The sequence below is a fragment of the Triticum aestivum genome, chromosome 2B (assembly GCF_018294505.1).
Source record: "Triticum aestivum cultivar Chinese Spring chromosome 2B, IWGSC CS RefSeq v2.1, whole genome shotgun sequence".
Taxonomy (NCBI): Eukaryota; Viridiplantae; Streptophyta; class Magnoliopsida; order Poales; family Poaceae; genus Triticum; species Triticum aestivum.
In genome coordinates this window covers 170,991,958-171,010,009 of record NC_057798.1, presented here as the reverse complement: position 1 = coordinate 171,010,009, position 18,052 = coordinate 170,991,958, and positions in this window count along the sequence as shown.

Below are 18,052 nucleotides of genomic sequence, written 5' to 3'. Positions count from 1 at the left end.
CGGCCAGGCCACGAGGGGTCGGGTCGGTTGGAGCCGGACGCCGACCATGGTCGGGTCCGCGCTGGATCTCTGGTATGGGCTCGTCGCCCAATCCGCCTGTGGCTATGGCGGCCGGATCGCGCCGAGTCCGGGCTCAGCCGGAGTGCGCCTCACCTGGTGGCGAGGAAGCTGTATGTCGAAGTTTGCCGGGTCCGCCAAGGTGGGCGGAGCCGGATCCCGCCGGCTTGGCGAGCTGGTTGAGGCGGTCCTGCTGGGTGTTGGCCGCGTTGAGGAGTTCGCGCATCCGCCCGATGCGCTCCATCAGCTCCTCACGGGGGGCGGGCGTGAATCTGTAGGCGGCATTGCGCTCCAGCTGAGCAGCGTCCATGTGACGCTGAGTGGCGGCGAGCATCTCGGACAGGTCCAGCATCTGCTGGCGTCTTTCCTCGAGCTGGGTTCGAGCCTCAGCAACGTTTGTGGCATCGACGTTGGTGTCGATGGGGATGCGGAGGCTCTCCATCGCGGCGTGCAACGGATCGGACGGCTCGGTCCGTTTCGCTGCGGCCCTGGCTTCGGCGGCCTTCCTCGTCTTGCTCGACGAGGAGGAGGCGCCATCGCCGGTGACGAAGACCTCCACGTGGGCGTCCATTGCCCCGGCAGAAATGCCGCCCCCAAGGGAGAGGGGGGAGTCGGAGTAGCTGAGCACCTCGTTGGGGTACTCGTCGGCCACGAACGCATCGGAGATGCGCAGCGCGGCGAAGGAGGCGGCGAGCACGCCGACGACGTCGTCCGCCAGCGCGACGGACTCGTCGGTGTAGGAGAAGGTCCCCGTCTGAAGCATGCTCCCGGCCAGCTCCTCGAGCTGCCCCACGGTTGGCGCCAACTGTCGTGGTGGGCACACGGCAGATGCCAAGGGATGGCTAAAGACAGGAGGAGGCTCGAGGGCGCTGGTGGGGTCCAGAGGCAAGGTTGGCATGAGCGGGCATGGGATGCCGGACATACCCAGGTTCGAGGCTCTCCGGAGAGATAACAGCCCTAGTCCTGCCGAGTGTAGTTGGATGTTCGATAGTACAATGTTGCTCCTGAAGCTGTATGGGGGAGGAAGTAAGTTGGACAAGGCTTGGGCTGCTCCTCCTATCTAGTGTTGCTTGTTTAGGTGGCTAGTTCTATGCTTACTTTCCTTTCTCTCATTTCATGCTACATGCCCGTATGAGTGTGGGCTCCTAGGGGTTTTATAGACCAACCCCCCAGGGGTACAATGGTAATGTTACAGGTCAATGGGTCCGGATTGTCGGTGTCCGGGGACCCGGGCTGGGTCCCGCTGAGGGCTTGTGGTTCGCCGGGTTCCCCTAGGTGCTGGCCCCGCATGCCTAGGGGGACTGTGCGCCGTCTTGTCGATCGTCGGGGTGTGGCCGAGTCGAGTTGTGCACAGTGGCTCTCCATCAGGTTGCCGCTTGCTGTCGTCAGGGTGAGGCCGGGGGCACTGTAGCCACGCCGGCCCTGGTCAGCGGGTAGGTGAGGGGCACTTTTGCCACGCCCCGGCTGACCAGAGGCATGGGCGGGGCACTATTGCCTTGGTCATCGTTGATTGAAGACTCATCCCATCGTACGGCCTGGATGGGACGGGAGCTGACCCGTCGATGGATTGCGGAGCACGCTGATACGTCCATTTTGCATCATGCTTTTATGTCAATACTTGTTGCATTATGGGCTGTTATTTCACATTATGTCAATACTTATGGCTATTCTCTCTTATTTTACAAGGTTTACATGTAGAGGGAGAATGCCGGCAGCTGGAATTCTGGGCTGGAAAAGGAGCAGATATTGAAGGATTATTCTGTGCAACTCCAAAAGTCCTGAAACTCCACGGAATGTCTTAAAATAAATAAAGAAAAATCGTCATCAAAGATGAAGGCCAGGGGCCCACACCCTGCTCACGAGGGTGGGGGGCGCCCCCCCTGGGTGCGCCCCCCTACCTGGGGCCCTCTGGTAGCTCTCTGAAGCCCATCTTCTCCTATATGAAGTCTTTCGATGAGAAAAAATTAGAAGGCAACCTTTCGGGACGAGACTCCGCCGCCACGAGGCGGAACCAATCTAGGGCTCCGGCAGAGCTGTTCTGCCGGGGACACTTCCCTCGGGGAGGGGGAAATCATCACCATCGTCATCACCAACGCTCCTCTCATCGGGAGAGGGCAATCTCCATCAACATCTTCACCAGCACCATCTCATCTCCAAACCCTAGTTCATCTCTTGTATCCAATTCTTGTCTCTAAGTCCGGGATTGGTGCTAGTAGGTTGCTAGTAGTGTTGATTACTCCTTGTAGTTGATGCTAGTTGGTTTATTTGGTGGAAGATCATATGTTCAGATCCTTTATGCACATTATTACCCCTCTGATTATGAACCTGAATATGCTTTGTGAGTAATTGCGTTTGTTCCTGAGGACAAGGGAGAAGTCTTGCTATTAGTAGTCATGTGAATTTGGTATTCGTTCGATATTTTGATAAGATGTATGTTGTCTAACCTCTAGTGGTGTTATGTGAACGTCTACTACATAACACTTCACCATTATTTGGGCCTAGAGAAAGGCATTGGGAAGTAATAAGTAGATGATGGGTTGCTAGAGTGACAGAAGCTTAAACCCTAGTTTATGCGTTGCTTCGTAAGGGGCTGATTTGGATCCATATGTTTCATGCCATGGTTAGGTTTGCCTTAATACTTTTGTTGTAGTTGCGTATGCTTGCAATAGAGGTTCATCATAAGTGGGATGCTTGTCCAAGTAAGGGAAGTACCCAAGCACCGGTCCACCCACATATCAAATTATCAAAATACCGAACCCGAATCATATGAGCGTGACGAAAACTAGCTTGACGATATTCCCATGTGTCCTCGGGAGCGCTTTTCCTATTATAAGAATTCGTCCAGGCTTGTCCTTTGCTACAAAAAGGATTGGGCCACCTTGCTGCACTTTATTTACTTTTGTTACTTAGTGCTCATTACAATTTATCTTATCACAAAACTATATGTTACCACTTATTTCAGTACTTGCAGAGAATACCTTGCTGAAAACCGCTTATCATTTCCTTCTGCTCCTCGTTGGGTTCGACACTCTTACTTATCGAAAGGACTACGATAGATCCCCTATACTATGGGTCATCAAGACTCTTTTCTGGCGCCGTTGCCGGGGAGTGAAGCGCTTTTGGTAGGTGGAATTTGGTAAGGAAAAATTTATTTAGTGTGGTGAAATTTTCTGTCACTTGTTACTATGGAAAGTAATTGTCTGAGGGGCTTGTTCAGGGTATCTTCACCCCGTCCAATTGAGCCAAGAGTTGCTCCTCAACCTACTGAACCTATTGAACCTACTGAAAATGAAACTCCTTTTCAGATTCCTTCGGGTATGATGGAAAAGCTGCTAGCTAACACTTTTGCAGGAGATGGAACAAAGCATCCTGACGAACATCTACGCTATGTGGATGATATTTGTGGACTATTTAAGCTTGCATGTATACCCGATGTTGTTGTTAAGAAGAAGGATTTCCCTTTATCTTTGGAGGGAGACGCATTGACATGGTATAGGCTATGTGATGATATGAGATCATGGAACTATAAAAGATTGAAATTGGAATTTCATCAAAAGTATTACCCTATGCATCTTGTTCATCGTGATCGCAATTATATATATAATTTTTGGCCTCACGAAGGAGAAAGCATCTCTCAAGCTTGGGGGAGGCTTAAATCAATGTTATATTCACGCCCCAATCATGAGCTCGCAAAAGAAGTGATTATGCAAAGTTTTTATGCTCGGCTTTCTGGTAACAATCGCACCATGCTCGATACTTCTTGTCCTGGCTCTTTTATGATGAAGCCTACTGAATTTAGATGGAATTTATTTGATAGAATTAAACACAACTCTGAAGATTGGGACCTCGACGAAGGTAAGGAGTCAGGTATGACACCTAAGTTTGATTGTGTTAAATCTTTTATGGATACCGATATTTTCTGTAAGTTTAGCACTAAATATGGACTTGACTCTGAGATAGTAGCTTCTTTTTGTGAATCTTTTGCTACTTATGTTGATCTCCCCAAGGAGAAGTGGTTTAAATATCATCCTCCCATAGAAGTAAAAGTAGCTGCACCTATTAAAGTTGAAGAAAAGACTGTCACTTACAATGATCCTATTGTTCCTACTTGTTATGTTGAGAAACCACCTTTCCCTGTTAGAATGAAGGATCATGCTAAAGCTTCAACTGTTGTTCGTAAAAGCAATACTAGAACTTATACACCTCCTGAGAAAGTCAAAGTAGAACCTAATATTGCTATTGTTAAAGATCTCTTGTCTGATAATATTGATGGGCATGTTATTCAATTCTCTGGTGAAACTGCTAGAATTGCTAAACCCTGTGATAGAGATAAACATAGACCTGTGGTAGGCGTGCCCATTATTCCTATTAAAATAGGAGATCATTGTTATCATGGCTTATGTGATATGGGTGCTAGTGCTAGTGTTATACCCATTGACTTATACAAAGAAATTATGCATGATATTGCACCGGCTGAGTTAGAAGAAATTGATGTCACAATTAAACTTGCCAATAGAGATACTATTTCACCAGTGGGAATTGTTAGAGATGTTGAAGTCTTGTGTGGGAAAACCAAATATCCCGCTGATTTTCTTGTTCTTGGTTCTCCACAAGATAGCTTTTGTCCCATTATATTTGGTAGACCCTTCTTGAATATTGTTAATGCTACGATAGACTGCAAAAAGAATGTTGTTACTGTTGGTTTGGATGATATGGTTCATGAGTTTAATTTCTCTAAATTTAGTAAACAACATCTGAGGAAGAATTGCCTACTAAGGATTAAATTATTGGTCTTGCTTCTATTGTTGTACCTCCTAGTGATCCTTTAGAACACTATTTGCTAGACCATGAAAATGATATGTTCATGAATGAAAGAAGGGAAATAGATGAAGTATTCTTTAAATAGGAACCTATTCTGCAACACAATTTGCCCGTTGAAATCCTAGGGGATCCTCCTCCACCCAAGGGCGATCCTGTGTTTGAGCTTAAACCGTTGCCTGATAATCTTAAATATGCTTATCTTGATGAAAAGAAAATATATCCTATCATTATTAGTGCTAACCTTTCAGAGCATGAAGAAGAAAGATTATTGAAAACTCTGAAAAAGCACCGTGCTGCTATTGGATATACTCTGGATGATCTTAAGGGCATCAGTCCCACTCTGTGTCCACATAAAATAAATTTGGAAGCTGATGCCAAACCAGTTTGTGATCCTCAACGACGTTCGAATCCTAAAATGAAAGAAGTGGTAAGAAAGGAAATACTCAAGCTTCTGGAGGTAGGTATAATTTATCCCGTTGTTGATAGTCAGTGGGTAAGTCATGTCCATTGTGTCCCTAAGAAGGGAGGTATTACTGTTGTCCCTAATGACAAAGATGAATTGATTCCGCAAAGAATTATCACAGGTTATAGGATGGTAGTTGATTTCCGTAAATTAAATAAGGCTACTAAGAAAGATCATTAGCCCTTACCTTTTATTGATCAAATGCTAGAAAGATTATGCAAACATACACACTATTGCTTTCTAGATGGTTATTCCGGTTTTTCTCAAATACCTGTGTCGGCCAAGGATCAATCAAAGGCTACTTTTACATGCCCTTTTGGTACTTTTGCTTATAGACGTATGCCTTTCGGTTTATGTAATGCACCTGCTACCTTTCAAAGATGCATGATGGCTATATTCTCTGACTTCTGCGAGAAAATTTGTGAGGTTTTTATGGACGACTTTTCCGTCTATGGTTCCTCTTTTGATGATTGATTGAGCAATCTTGCTCGAGTTTTGTAGAGATGTGAAGAAACTAATCTTGTCTTGAATTGGGAAAAGTGCCACTTTATGGTTAATGAAGGTATTGTCTTGGGGCACAAAGTTTCTGAAAGAGGTATGGAAGTTGATAAAGCCAAGGTTGATGCTATTGAAAAGATGCCATGTCCCAAGGTCATCAAAGGTATAAGAAGTTTCCTTGGTCACGCCGGATTTTATAGGAGGTTCATTAAGAACTTCTCAAAAATCTCTCGGCATCTGACTAATTTATTACAAAAAGATGTACCATTTGTCTTTGATGATGATTGCGTAGAAGCATTTGAAATACTTAAGAAAGCACTAGTCTCTGCACCTATTGTTCAGCCACCTGATTGGAATTTACCCTTTGAAATTATGAGTGATGCTAGTGATTATGTTGTAGGTGCTGTTCTAGGGCAAAGAGTCGATAAGAAATTAAATGTTATCCATTATGCTAGTAAGACTCTAGACAATGCTCAAAGAAGTTATGCTACTACCGAAAAGGAACTTTTAGCAGTTGTATTTGCTTGTGATAAATTCAGACCCTATATTGTTGATTCTAAAGTTACTATTCACACAGATCATGCTGCTATTAAATATCTTATGGAAAAGAAATATGCAAAACCTAGACTTATTAGATGGGTTCTCCCGCTGCAAGAATTTGATTTACATATTGTTGATAGAAAAGGAGCTGAGAACCCCGTTGCAGACAACTTGTCTAGGTTAGAGAATGTTCTTGATGACCGACTACCTATTGATGATAGTTTTCCTGATGAACAATTAAATGTCATAAGTACTTCTCGTAGCACTCCATGGTATGCTGATTATGCTAATTATATTGTTGCTAAATTTATACCGCCTAGCTTCACATACCAACAAAAGAAAAAGTTTTTCTATGACTTGCGACATTACTTTTGGGATGACCCACATCTTTATAAAGAAGGAGTAGATGGTGTTATTAGACGTTGTGTACCTGAGCATGAACAGGAACAGATCCTACGCAAGTGTCACTCCGAGGCTTATGGAGGACACCACGCTGGAGATAGAACTGCACATAAGGTATTGCAATCCGGTTTTTATTGGCCTACTCTGTTCAAGGATGCCCGTAAGTTTGTGATGTCTTGCGATAAATGTCAAAGAATTGGTAGTATTAGTAGACGTCAAGAAATGCCTATGAATTATTCACTTGTTATTGAACCATTTGATGTTTGGGGCTTTGATTATATGGGACCTTTTCCTGCCTCTAATGGATATACTCATATTCTAGTTGCTGTTGATTACGTTACTAAGTGGGTAGAAGCTATTCCAACTAGTAGTGCTGATCATAACACTTCTATTAAAATGCTTAAGGAAGTTATTTTTCCGAGGTTTGGAGTCCCTAGATATTTAATGACTGATGGTGGTTCACACTTTATTCATGGTGCTTTCCGTAAGATGCTTGCTAGACGTTAATCATAGAATTGCATCTCCATATCACCCTCATTCTAGTGGTCAGGTAGAATTGAGCAATAGAGAGCTCAAATTAATTTTGCAAAAGACTGTCAATAGGTCTAGAAAGAATTGGTCCAAGAAACTAGATGATGCATTGTGGGCCTATAGAACTGCATACAAAAATCCTATGGGTATGTCTCCGTATAAAATGGTTTATGGAAAAGCTTGTCACTTTCCTCTCGAACTAGAACATAAGGCATACTGGGCTATTAAAGAGCTCAACTATGATTTCAAACTTGCCGGTGAGAAGAGGTTATTTGATATTAGCTCACTTGATGAATGGAGAACCCAAGCTTATGAAAATGCCAAGTTGTTTAAAGAAAAGGTTAAAAGATGGCATGACAAAAGAATACAAAAGCGTGAGTTTAATGTAGGTGATTATGTATTGCTATACAACTCTCATTTAAGATTTTTTGTAGGAAAACTTCTCTCCAAATGGGAGGTCCTTACGTTATCGAGGAGGTCTATCGTTCCGGTGCCATAAAAATCAACAACTTCGCAGGCACAAATCCGAAGGTGGTAAACGGTCAAAGGATCAAATACTATATCTCAGGTAATCCTATAAATGTCGAAACTAATATTATTGAAACCGTAACCCCGGAGGAGTACATAAGGGACACTTTCCAGAATGTTCCAGACTCCGAAAAGGAATAGGTATGTGGTACGGTAAGTAAACCGACTCCAAAACAATTTTGAAGGCAATATTTCTTCGTTTTGGAATATTTAGAAAAATAAGTAGCAGTCCGGGGAGGACACGAGGCCTCCACGAGGGTGGAGGGCGTGCCCTACCCCCCTGGGCGCGCCCCCTACCTCGTGAGCACCTCGTGTGCCCTCCAGACTCCGTTTCCTTGCACGATACGTATTTTGGTCGGTAAAAATTCATTATATATACTCCCGAAGGTTTTGACTCCCGTATCACGCAAATATCCTCTGTTTTTGTTTCCAGCTATTGCTGCTGCAGATAAGAGCAAGATGTCTTCTCAAGAGTCAGTCGGGGAGAGCCGGGTATCTAACCCGGCACCGCAACCAAGGGCAAACAGCAACGCTGACCACTTTGGGCCGGCAACGGAGGAAGAGATGGAGGCTGACCTGATGAGAGTAGATGCCATGGAAGATCAAGAAGTCGCCTCTCGCTTCCGAGCTGGGTTTACGATGGGGGAACTACAGAGCTCAGCTATTCCAAACTCGGTTATCCCTTCCAGTGTTAAATTTCTTTCCTATGAAAATATGAGGAGAAGTATCTCTGGTTCTCCCGCAGCTATGAAACACCCTTGGGTGCAAGGAGCTTTAGCCTTTACAGGAAAGCTTTGCAAGGAAATAATGGACCTCAAGCAGCAGGTCAATAAGCTCGAGGAGGAGAACCCTATTCTGAGGGGAATCATCGCCAAGAATATTACACCAACAACAAAGAAGGAGATATAATCATATGGGTATGGGCACTCCCCTTGGAAACTGCCAAGCTTGGGGGAGGTGCCCTGGTATCGTATCACCATCACAATTCCTATCTTTACCATTTTTCTTAGTTCGATCCTATTAGTAGTATCTTGATTTAGTAGAATAAAGTCATGGCATCATCTAGTTTTGAGTTTTGCTTTATGATCCTTCTTTGTAATCGAGTCCATGAGTTATATAATAAAGATTAGTGTTGAGTCAAGGGCATGAGTATTTTGCTATGATCTTGGGTGATTGGAAGAAAAAGAATAAAAAGAATCAAAGAGTTCATATTGATCTTAGTGAAAGTAATGACTTCACATAAAAAGAGTATGATGATTAAAAGTTGTTGGGAGTTGACAAATATAGCTTTGGTCATCGTTGCAATTAATAGGAAGTAATAAGGGAAGAGAGGTTTCATATATAGATATATTATCATTGACATCTTTTATGATTGGGAGCACTCATTAAAATATGACATGCTAAAGAGTTGATGTTGGACAAGGAAGACAACATAATGAGTTATGTTTTCTTACATTTGAGATAAAGTATGTTGTCATGGATCCTCTACCGTGTTGAGCTTGCCTTTCTCCTCATGCTAGCCAAATTCTCAGCACTAAGTAGAAACACTACTTGTGCTTCCAAATACCCTTAAACCAGTTTTGCCACGAGAGTCCACCATATCTACCTATGGATTGAGTAAGATCCTTCAAGTAAGTTGTCATTGGTGCAAGCAATAAAAATTGCTCTTTAAATATGCATGACTTATTAGTGTAGAGAAATAAGCTTTGTACGAACTTGTTGTGGACGCAATAAAAGCGACAGACTGCATAATAAAGGTTCAAATACAAGGGGCAATATAAAGTGACGTTCTTTTGCATTAAGATTTTGTGCATCAACCCTAAACGCGCATGACAACCTCTACTTCCCTCTGCGAAGAGCCTATCTTTTATTATTATCCTCTACCTTATGCAAGAGTCACGGTGATCTTAACCTTTCCCTTTTCATTTTATCCTTTGGCAAGCTCAGCATGTTGGAAAGAACATGATATATATATATCTAATTGGATGTGGGGGAGCATGAGTTGTTATTGTTGACATTACCCTTGAGGTAAAAGGTTGTGGGGCAAAACTATAAGCTCCTATCTTTCTCTGTGTCTGATTAAAACTCCGTAACCACAAGTATTGCGTGAGTGTTAGCAATTATGAAGGACTAAGTGACAGTTCAGTATGTGGACTTGCTTTTAAGCTCTGACATAGACTTTTTCCGATGTTATGATAAATTGCAATTGCTTCAATGACTGAGGGTATAATTTGTTGGTGCCCAATAAGGTTTCTGATTCATACTTTGGCTTTGTGAAAAGATCATCACTTGAACATGAGTAATCATATAACAAAATATATTTATGTTGCTGTTATGAAATAATCATGATGCCTTCATGTCCGTATTTTATTTTTGTCGATGCCTCTACCTCTAAACATGAGGACATATTTATTGTTATCGGCTTTTCACTTGAGGACAAGCGAGGTCTATGCTTCGGGGAGTTGATACGTCCATTTTGCATCATGCTTTTATGTCAATATTTATTGCATTATGGGCTGTTATTTCACGTTATGCCACAATACTTATGGCTATTCTCTCTTATTTTACAAGGTTTACATGAAGAGGGAGAATGCCGGCAACTGGAATTCTGGGCTAGAAAAAGGAGCAAATATTGAAGGACTATTCTGTGCAACTCCAAAAGTCTTGAAACTCCACGGAATGTCTTAAAATAAATAAATAATAATCATCGCCAAATATGAAGGCCAGGGGGCCCACACCCTATATGAAGTCTTTCGATGAGAAAAAAATAGAAGGCAACCTTTCGGGACGAGACTCCGCCGCCACGAGGCGGAACCAATCTAGGGCTCCGGTAGAGCTGTTCTACCGGGGACACTTCCCTCCAGGAGGGGAAATCATCACCATCGTCATCACCAACGCTCCTCTCATCGGGAGAGGGAAATCTCCATCAACATCTTCACCAGCACCATCTCATCTCCAAACCCTAGTTCATCTCTTGTATCCAATTCTTGTCTCTAAGTCCGGGATTGGTGCTAGTAGGTTGCTAGTAGTGTTGATTACTCCTTGTAGTTGATGCTAGTTGGTTTATTTGGTGGAAGATCATATGTTTAGATCATTTATGCACATTATTACCCCTCTGATTATGAACATGAATATGCTTTGTGAGTAATTACGTTTGTTCCTGAGGACAAGGGAGAAGTCTTGCTATTAGTAGTCATGTGAATTTGGTATTCGTTCGATATTTTGATAAGATGTATGTTGTCTAACCTCTAGTGGTGTTATGTGAACGTCGACTACATAACAGTTCACCATTATTTGGGCCTAGAGGAAGGCATTGGGAAGTAATAAGTAGATGATGGGTTGCTAGAGTGACAGAAGATTAAACCCTAGTTTATGCGTTGCTTCGTAAGGGGCTGATTTGGATCCATATGTTTCATGCTATGGTTAGGTTTGCCTTAATACTTTTGTTGTAGTTGTGGATGCTTGCAATAGAGGTTAATCATAAGTGGGATGCTCAAGTAAGGGCAGTACCCAAGCACCGGTCCACCCACATATCAAATTATCAAAGTACCGAACGCGAATCATATGAGTGTGATGAAAACTAGCTTGACGATATTCCCATGTGTCCCCGAGAGCGCTTTTCCTATTATAAGAGTTCGTCCAGGCTTGTCCTTTGCTACAAAAAGGATCGGGCCACCTTGCTGCACTTTATTTACTTTTGTTACTTGTTGCTCGTTACAATATATCTTATCACAAAACTATCTGTTACCACTTATTTCAGTACTTGCAGAGAATACCTTGCTGAAAACCGCTTATCATTTCCTTTTGCTCCTTGTTGGGTTCGACACTCTTACTTATCGAAAGGACTACTATAGATCCCCTATACTTGTGGGTCATCACACGCCACGGGTGGAGCTGGCTTGTTGAGGAAGCTTTGGTTGTGCCGGGTTCGGCTGCCTTGCGCTGGTTGTTGAGGCCGAGTTGACGCATCTTGCCGGGTCGGAGAGCTTGGCCGGGTTGTGGGGCTTGGCCAGGTCGAGCGATCCGGCCAAGCGCGTGCCGGTTTGAGGGGCGGTGCCAGCCCCATTGTTTTTGAAGAGGATCCGGGTTCCGTTGCATGCCCAGGGTTCATCCCCCTGTCAGTACCTTTGTTTATCAAACCGTATGGCCAGATTGCCTTGTTTGTCGTAAATCTTTGCCCTCATAAAGGCTTTATAAAGTAGGACAAACACTCCTCGGCTATTGGCCAAGGAGGTGGAAGTTGATGGTCGGTCAACAAAGTTTTGTACAATGCGGATCCGAGCATTAATGATGTAAAGTACTTGGATACAAAGAATCATTACACATAATTTGTGATTTTACTCTGGATATCGATCCTTAATTCGGCCACCCGTGCCTGCATTAAGGCTCGGGGGCTACTGGGCTTCAGGACTATCATTTACTAAAATTAAAGGGGCACATCGATCCCCTGACCGGGTGTTGCCACCCGACCAGTGGCTCGGGGGCTACTGCATTGCCTATTCAATGCAGAAAATTCAAAGTGCTCAGTGTTCGGCCTTACCGAACTTACGCAAACGCGTCTTCGGACAGCATTAGGTACCATCTGGACCTATCCGGCATCAAGCTAATATATGACGGCAACTTCTCAAGACCCTCTCTCGAGGGCCCGTTCGCCGATCACTATTTCCTCTAATATATTATACCGTGTTTCTATTCCTAAGTATGCTGCCGAGTTGGGAATTGATCCTCAGGCCGATTTCACGAATCGACCAGAGTCTCAGGGGCTTCTGGGAAAAGCGGTTTGATTTTATCCTTCAGGTGCATCCCGAATATTAGGCCAACACGCACCTTGAGAGCTACTGGCTATACATCTCGGCAGAGAATACATTGCACAAATCGGAATTAAATTCATAAAAATCAGCACATGGTAGAGGTGGTGCACCACCTCGGATGGAGCCCGGCGTTGGTGCTCAGCTGCAAAAGATACATTGGAAGCAACCCGGCATAAAGCTCGGTTGCAAGTGGCTGGCTCCATAGAAGGCATCTCTGGCATTAAGCTCGGTCGAACCCTTTTAACTTTTTCAAGACCGAGATAATCTATGACACCTCGGATACAGTCCGGCGCTGGAGCTCGAATGCAGTCCGGCATTGGAGCTCGTATGTGAAAAGACTCTTCGGATACATTCCGGCGTTGGAGCTCAAAAGTGGTCCAGCGTTGCTGCTCGGCTGCAAAAGATATCTCGAATGTAGTCCGGCGTTGGAGCTCGGATGCAAGAGGACACCGCTGCACGGGAACAACTTCAAATCCAAGATGTGGCATAAAAAATAACAAGGCATTGATAAAGGCCGAGAACTTAAAGGGGCTCCTCGGATACCCGACATGTAAACTCTTCGGATTTACTTCGGCGATCCTCAAGATCAAAGATGAGAAGATTTGTTGAACCAGTTTTCAAGACTGACGATCGAAGATGAAGAACAGTTCAGAAGGATCGAGGAGCGTCCCCAACTTGAAGACCGGTTCAGGGGGCTACTGACGGTGTCCTGGACTAGGGGGCACTCACCACATCGTCTCCCGACCAGGTGGATCGGGCCGAGGACCCCCATGGTGGTTCACTCATGGGTCACTTCGGGCAGCCCATGCTGCATACAAGGAGTATTCCACAGGACTTGGTGATCAAGACAAGGACTCCTCTCCACCAACGTATTCGGCTAGGACTCTTGTTATCCTAGGCCTCTAGTACATTATATAAGCCAAGGCCTGGCTAGTCGATAGATCATTACGACATTAATCATACAAGTTAGACTAGGGTTTTAGCCATTACGATCTCGTGGTAGATCAACTCTTGTAATACTCATATTCATCAAGATCAATCAAGCAGGAAGTAGGGTATTACCTCCATAGAGAGAGCCCGAACCTGGGTAAACATCATGTCCCCTGTCTCCTGTTACCCATCGATCCACGACACACAACTCAGGACCCCCTACCCGAGATCTGCCGGTTTTGACACCGACAATGTTCCTTTTTTATCTCCACCTCCGCTGATTTTAGCATTGAATATAACTCAGGAATGGACTTCTCCATCCCTTGCATATTGTAGTTCATCACAAAGCTCTTGTAGCTCGGTGGAAGTGACTGGAGGATCCTGTCAATGACCGAGTCATCTAGAAGATTAACTCCCAGCTGAGACAAGGGCTTGTGCTGTTGGAAATATGCCCTAGAGGCAATAATAAAAGTATTATTATATTTCATTGCTCATGATAATTGTCTTTTATTCATGCTATAACTGTATTATCCGGAAATCGTAATACACGTGTGAATACATAGACCACAATATGTCCCTAGTGAGCCTCTAGTTGACTAGTTCGTTGTGATCAATAGATAGTCATGGTTTCCTGGCTATGGACATTGGATGTCGTTGATAACGGGATCACATCATTAGGAGAATGATGTGATGGACAAGACCCAATCCTAAGCATAGCACAAGATCGTGTAGTTCGTTTGCTAGAGCTTTTCCAATGTCAAGTATCTCTTCCTTAGACCATGAGATCGTGTAACTCCCGGATACCGTAGGAGTGGTTTAGGTGTATCAAACGTCACAACGTAACTGGGTGACTATTAAGGTGCACTACAGGTATCTCCGAAAGTGTCTGTTGGGTTGACACGGATCGAGACTGGGATTTGTCACTCTGTATGACGGAGAGGTATCTCTGGACCCACTCGGTAATGCATCATCATAATGAGCTCAAAGTGACCAAGTGGTTGGTCACGGGATCATGCATTACGGTACGAGTAAAGTGACTTGCCGGTAACGAGACTGAACAAGGTATTGGGATACCGACGATCGAGTCTCGGGCAAGTAACGTACCGATTGACAAAGGGAATTGTATACGGGGTTGTTTAATCCTCGACATCGTGGTTCATCCGATGAAATCATCGAGGAGCATGTGGGAGCCAACATGGGTATCCAGATCTCGCTGTTGGTTATTGCCCGAGAGTCGTCTCGGTCATGTCTACGTGTCTCCCGAACCCGTAGGGTCTACACACTTAAGGTTCGGTGACGCTAGGGTTGTATGAATATGTGTATGCAGCATACCGAATGTTGTTCGGAGTCCCGGATGAGATCCCGGACGTCATGAGGAGTTTCGGAATGGTCCGGAGGTAAAGAATTATATATAGGAAGTGGTATTTCGGCCATCGGGAAAGTTTCGGGGTCACCCGGTAATGTACCGGGACCACGGGAAGGGTCCCGGGGGTCCACAGGGTGGGGCCACCCATCCCAGAGGGCCCCATGGGCTGAAGCGGGAGGGGAGCCAGCCCATAGTGGGCTGGTGCGCCCCCCTAGGCCCACCCCCTGCGCCTAGGATTGAAACCCTAGGGTGGGGGGCGCACCACATGCCTTGGGGGGCACTCCACCCCCCCTGGCCGCCGCCCCCTTGGGAGATTGAATCTCCCAGGGCCGGCGCCCCCCTGGGGGCCTATATAAAGGAGGGCAAGGGGGAGGGCAGCCGCACCCTGTGCATTGGCACCTCCCTCCCCCTGCTACACCTCGTCCTCCTCCCGTAGTCGCTTGGCGAAGCCCTGCCGGAGTTCTGCTGCATCCACCACCACACCGTCGTGCTGCTGGATCATCATCAACCTCTCCTCCCCCCTTGCTGGATCAAGTAGGAGGAGACGTCTCCCGTCCCATACGTGTGTTGAACGCGGAGGTGTTGTCCGTTCAGCACTTGGTCATCGATGATCTGAATCACGGCGAGTACGACTCCATCATCACCATCCCCTTGAACGCTTCCGCACACGATCTACAAGTGGTATGTAGATGCAAACTCACTCCCTTGACTCGTTGCTTAGATGAACTCATAGATGGATCTTGGTGAAATCGTAGGAAAAATTTTAATTTTCTGCAACGTTCCCCAACAGTTCTGTCAGTGAGCACATACTCAAGATGTCTGGGTTGCACAACCGTATGACCCAGCTGAACATTAACCTCCCTGATGAGGGGGTCATTGACAGAATCCTCCAGTCGCGCCCACCAAGCTACAAGAGCTTTGTGATGAACTACAATGTGCAGGGGATGGTGAAGACCATTCCTGAAGTATTTTCAATGCTGAAGTCAGCAGAGGCTGAAATCAAGAAAGAACATCAAGTGTTGATGGTCAATAAGACCACTAAGTTCAAGAAGGGCAAGGGCAAGAAGAACTTCAAGAAGGACGGCAAGGATGTTGCCGCGCCCGGTGAGCCAGTTACCGGGAAGAAGTCAAAGAATGGACCCAAGCCTGAGACTGAGTGCTTTTATTGCAAGGGGAAGGGTCACTGGAAGCGGAACTGCCCCAAATACTTAGCGGATAAGAAGGCCGGCAACACCAAAGGTATATTTGATATACATGTAATTGATGTGTACCTTACCAGTACTTGTAGTAACTCCTGGGTATTTGATACCGGTGCCGTTGCTCATATTTGTAACTCATAGCAGGAGCTGCGGCATAAACGGAGACTCGCGAAGGACGAGGTGACGATGCGCGTCGGGAATGGTTCCAGGGTCGATGTGATCGCCGTCGGCACGCTACCTCTACATTTACCTACGGGATTAGTTATAAACCTTAATAATTGTTATTTGGTGCCAAGTTTGAGCATGAACATTGTATCTGGATCTCGTTTAATACGAGATGGCTACTCATTTAAATCCGAGAATAATGGTTGTTCTATTTATATGAGAGATATGTTTTATGGTCATGCCCCGATGGTCAATGGTTTATTTTAATGAATCTCGAGCGTAATATTACACATGTTCATAGTGTGAATGCCAAAAGATGTAAAGTTGATAACGATAGTCCCACATACTTGTGGTACTGCCGCCTTGGTCACATTGGTGTCAAGCGCATGAAGAAGCTCCATGCTGATGGACTTTTAGAGTCTCTCGATTATCAATCATTTGACACATGCGAACCATGCCTCATGGGCAAAATGACCAAGACTCCGTTCTCTGGAACAATGGAGCGAGCAACCAACTTGTTGGAAATCATACATACCGATGTGTGCGGTCCAATGAGCGTTGAGGCTCGCGGAGGATATCGTTATGTTCTCACTCTCACTGATGACTTGAGTAGATATGGGTATGTCTACTTGATGAAACACAAGTCTGAGACCTTTGAAAAGTTCAAGGAATTTCAGAATGAGGTAGAGAATCAACGTGACTGAAAGATAAAGTTCCTACGATCAGATCATGGAGGAGAATACTTAAGTCACGAATATGGTACACACTTAAGGAAATGTGGAATCGTTTCACAAATCATGCCGCCTGGAACACCTCAGCGTAACGGTGTGTCCGAACGTCGTAATCGCACTCTATTGGATATGGTGCGGTCTATGATGTCTCTTACCGATTTACCGCTATCATTTTGGGGATACGCTCTAGAGATAGCTACATTCACTTTAAATAGGGCACCGTCTAAATCCGTTGAGACGACACCGTATGAATTATGGTTCGGGAAGAAACCTAAGCTGTCGTTTCTAAAAGTTTGGGGATGCGATGCTTATGTCAAGAAACTTCAACCTAAAAAGCTCGAACCCAAGTCGGAAAAATGCGTCTTCATAGGATACCCTAAGGAAACCGTTGGGTATACCTTCTACTTAAGATCCGAGGGCAAGATCTTTGTTGCCAAGAACGGATGCTTTCTGGAAAAAGAGTTTCTCTCGAAAGAAGTAAGTGGGAGGAAAGTAGAACTCGATGAAGTACTACCTCTCGAACGGGTAAGTGGTGCAGCTCAGGAAAATGTTCCTGTGATGCCTACACCAACTGAAGAGGAAAATAATGATGATGATCAAGGTACTTCGGATCAAGTTGCTACTGAACTTCGTAGGTCCACAAGGACACGTTCCGCACCAGAGTGGTACGGCAACCCTGTCCTGGAAATCATGTTGTTAGACAACGGTGAACCTTCGAACTATGAAGAAGCGATGGCGGGCCCAGATTCCAACAAATGGCTTGAAGCCATGAAATCCGAGATAGAATCCATGTATGAAAACAAAGTATGGACTTTGACAGACTTGCCCGATGAACGGCGAGCGATAGAAAACAAATGGGTTTTTAAGAAGAAGACGGACGCGGATGGTAATGTTACCATCTATAAAGCTCGACTTGTCGCTAAGGGTTATCGACAAGTTCAAGGGATTGACTACGACGAGACATTCTCTCCCGTAGCAAAGATGAAGTCCGTCCGAATCATGTTAGCAAT